Source organism: Loxodonta africana, chromosome 1 (assembly GCF_030014295.1).
Source record: "Loxodonta africana isolate mLoxAfr1 chromosome 1, mLoxAfr1.hap2, whole genome shotgun sequence".
Classification (NCBI taxonomy): Eukaryota; Metazoa; Chordata; class Mammalia; order Proboscidea; family Elephantidae; genus Loxodonta; species Loxodonta africana.
Genome location: NC_087342.1, coordinates 141360972 through 141365229, shown reverse-complemented (window position 1 = coordinate 141365229; position 4258 = coordinate 141360972). Strand labels below are relative to the sequence as shown.

At 41.1% G+C, this 4258-nt stretch overlaps 1 non-coding gene across 1 annotated transcript; it reads left to right on the top strand.

Annotated features, from left to right (window-relative positions):
• The first annotated feature begins 3798 nt into the window (after window positions 1-3798).
• TRNAL-AAG (transfer RNA leucine (anticodon AAG)) lies at window positions 3799-3881 on the top strand. The gene has a single exon. It is a non-coding gene; the product is annotated as a tRNA-Leu (tRNA).
• Window positions 3882-4258: the final 377 nt, after the last annotated feature.

Sequence of the window (4258 nt, the reverse complement as noted above, 5' to 3'; positions counted from 1 at the left end):
CTGTAATTAAATTAGTCTTTACTGGCTGTAATCTTAACAGCCAGCAGATTACCAGGCCTTTTTTTCCTTGGTACCACTCTGTGGCAGCAGATTGCAAACTATTTGTGCCACACAGAGACCTCGGTAATAGCAAAGCTAACCCTAAATGAAGGAGCCCTGGTTGCACAATGGTTAAGCACTTGGCTGCTAACCAAAACATCAATGGTTAGAACCCACCAGCAGCAGTTGCATGGGAGAAAAGATCTGGCAATCTGATCTTGTAAAGATTACAACCTAGGAAACCCTAAGGGGCAGTTCTACTCTGTCATACAGAGTCACTATAAATTGAAATCAACTCAATGGCACACAACAACAACCCTAAATGAGCAGCCAAAATGTACCAGGCTGTGTGCCCACAGCTTTATATGCATAACTCAACTGACAACAGCCCCGAGAGGTGAACGCTATTTTTTTTTCTTTTTTGCATTGTGTTTTAAGTGAAAGTTTATAAATCAAGTCAGTCTCTCATATGAAAACTTATATAAACCTTGCTATGCACTCCTAGTGCTTTCCCCTAATGAGACAGCACACTCCTCCTCTCCACCCTGTATTCCCCATGTCCGTTCAGCCAGCTCCTGTCCCCCTCTGCCTTCTCATCTCGCTTCCAAATAGGAGCTGCCCACATAGTCTCACGTGTCTACTTGAGCCAAGAAACTCATTTCTCACCGGTATTATCTTCTGGCTTATAGTCCAGACCAATCCCTATCTGAAGAGTCGGCTTTGGGAATGGTTCCAGTCTTGGGATAACAGAAACTCTGGAGACCATGACCTCTGGGGTCCTTCTTGTTTCAATCAGACCATTAAGTCTGGTCTTTTTACGAGAATTTGAGGTCTGCATCCCACTGTTCTGCTCTATCAGAGATTCTCTGTTGTGTTCCCTGTTAGGGCAGTCATCGGTTGTAGCCAGGCACCATCTTGTTCTTCTGGTCTCAGGCTGATGTAGTCTCTGGTTTATGTGGCCCTTCCTGTCTCTTGGGCTCATAATTACCTTGTGTCTTTGGTGTTCTTCATTTCCCTTTGGTCCAGGTGGGTTGAGACAAATTGATGCATCTTAGATGGCTGCTTTCTAGCATTTAAGACCCCAGATGCCACTCATCGAAGTGGGATTTGGCATGTTTTCTTAACACATTTTGTTAAACCAATTGACCTAGATGTCCCCTGAAACCAGGTCCCCAGACCCCTGCCCCTGCTACTCTGGCCTTTGAAGTGTCCAGTTGTATTCAGGAAACTTCTTTGCTTTTGGCTTAGTCCAGTTGTGCGGACCTCTCTCGTATTGTGTGTTGTGCTTCCCTTCACCTAAAATAGTTCTTGTCTACTATCTAATTAGTGAATATCTGTCTTCCTCCCTCCCCACCCTGTAACCATCAAAGTATTTTCTTCTGTGTTTAAACTATTTCTTGAGTTCTTATAACAGTGGTCTCATACAATATTTGTCCTTTTGCAACTAATTTCACTCAGCATAAGGCCCTTCCAGATTCCTCCAAGTTATGAAATGTTTCATGGATTCATCATTGTTCTTTATTATTGTGTAGAGTTCCACTGTGTGACTATACCATAATTTATTTACCCATTCATCCAGAGGTGAGTGCTATTATTATCATCATTTTACAGATGAGGAAACTGAGACATTGTGCCTCCCTACATAATTGAGGAAGGTTCATGTCCCCTGAGAGGTCTTGTGAATTTCCCATTTCATTGTGTCAGGCTTTGCTCCTTCTCTGGGTTTACTCCTGGTGTACAGAGGAGAGGTGAGTAAACTGTTCTGGGAAACCACTGATCTGGGGGTCAGTGGGGACTGGAGGGAAAAGTGAACTTAGGTTCCATGAAGCAGAAGGAAGGAGGACCGGTGGTATCATCCAGCCCAACTTCGGCCTCATTCTCTTCTAAAATATCCAAAATCAAACACACATCCACCATGAAATGTAACTATTTCTTCCCCACTCTCTTAATCTTTATCTGGCCCGTGAGAGTGATTCATATTCCTCTTATTTAAAATATTTTTCTCTTATTTTATGTCAACTAATAATCCTGACTTGAATTCATTGAGCATATGCCCATCCTTACTTCCCTGTAGCACACCCTTAAACTTTCCCTCATTAGCCAGCAGTGAAAGGGGTTGTGCCCAAAGCACAATTGCCATGGCTACAGAAGAGGACTGGATACAATTATATGTCACAATTTCACCCAGCCAAAAAGGTACTTTATCTTGTTGTTGTTAGGTACTGTCAAGTTGGTTCCTTGCTAGCTGGACTCATAGTGACAACAGAATGAAACACTGCCCAGTCCTGCGCCATCCCCACAATCGTTGTGCTTGAGCCCATTGGTGCAGACGCTATGTCAATCCATCTCATTAAGAGTATTCCTCTTTTTCCCTGACCCTCTACTTTATCAAGCGTGATGTCCTTCTCCAGGGACTGATCCCTCCTGATAACATGTCCAAAGCATGTGAGATGTAGTCTCACCATCCTTACTTCTAAGGAGCATTCTGGCTGTGCTTCTTCCAAGACAGATTTGTTTGTTCTTTTGGCAGTCCATGGTATATTCAATATTCTTCACCAACACCATAATTCAAAGGTGTCAATTCATTCTTTGGTCTTCTTTATTCATTGTCTAACTCCCATGCATATGAGGCAATTGCAAACACCATGGCTTGGGTCAGGCACATACCTTAGTCTTCAGGTGACATCTTTGCTTTTCAACACTTTAAAGAGAACCTTTGCAGCAGATTTGCCCAATGCAATGCGTCTTTTGATTTCTTGACTGCTGCTTCCATGGGTGTTGATTGTGGATCCTAGTAAAATGAAATCCTTGACAACTTCAACCTTTTCTACGTTTATCATGATGTTTATTGGTCCAGTTGTGAGGATTTTTGTTTTCTTTATGTTGTGGTATAATCCATACTGAAGGCTGTGATCTTTTATCTTCATCAGGTACTTCAAGTCATCTTCACTTTCAGCAAGCAAGGTTGTGTCATCTGCATAATGCAGGTTGTTAATAAGTCTTCCTCCAGTTCTGATGCCACATTCTTCTTCATATAATCCAGCTTCTCTGATTATTTTTTCAGCATACAAACTGAATAAGTATGGTGAAAGGAGACAACCCTGACACACAACTTTCCTGACTTTAAACCATGTAGTATCTCCTTGTTCTGTTCAAACGACTGCATCTTGATCTATGTTATCCATAATTTGTTATGACCCACACAGTCAAATGCCTTTGCATAGTCAATAAAACACAGGTAAACATCTTTACTTCATCTAGTGACCAAAATATTAACATTTTCCAGATCACGTCTTCCTTCTTTGCATAGTGTGGAAAAAAACACTGTGAAGTTCTTCGGTAATGTGCATCATACACCCAGACAAGAATAAACCTGGCTAGGGTGGTGCTGGTGAAGACAGTTTCTAATCTTGCTTGCCAACCCAGGTTGCCAGAATCTAAAAGATAATTACTATTTGAGGTCAATCTGATATACACACTTATTCATATTAGGGAATCTCATTAAATTCAACCCTTAATAAAGATCATAAAAAGAGTAATTGAGAATAACTTAATGGGGACCATATGGAATAAGAAGTATAAACAAATTACTCTAAATTAACTTGAGCATAGTTACTTACTGTAAATTATAAACTCTATGCAGAGTGATATTTATAGTAACTCCCAAGGTCATCTCACTAAGATTTACTAAAAGCCCTTAGCATGGCATAGTTAAAGGAATTTTGTTGTTTTCTCTCCTTCTATCCAGATACCCCTATCGTCAGGATGGCCGAGCGGTCTAAGGCACTGCATTAAGGCCGCAGTCTCCCCTGGAGGCATGGGTTCGAATCCCACTCCTGACAAGACAACCTTTCGGAAACCCTGGTGGTGCTATGGCTGCTTACCAAAGGGTCGGCAGTTCAAATCCACCAGGCGCTCCTTGGAAACTCTGTAGGTCAGTTCTACTCTGTCCTATAGGGTCGCTATGAGTCGGAATTGACTCGATGGCACTGGGTTTGGTTTTTTTGGTCTATCCAGATATCTCATCATCTGCTGATTCTTTTATTGCCACCAGTCTATTGAACTGGCCATTTCTTTATATTCCTTATAACTAATTTCATTTTTTTCAGTTCTTTTAATAAGTAACCATTAAAAACTTACATTTTATGAATGTAAAATCGTCCACAATTGTATTTCTCCAACTTTGTCAATCTGTTATTAACTTTTAAAAAATTTCAGG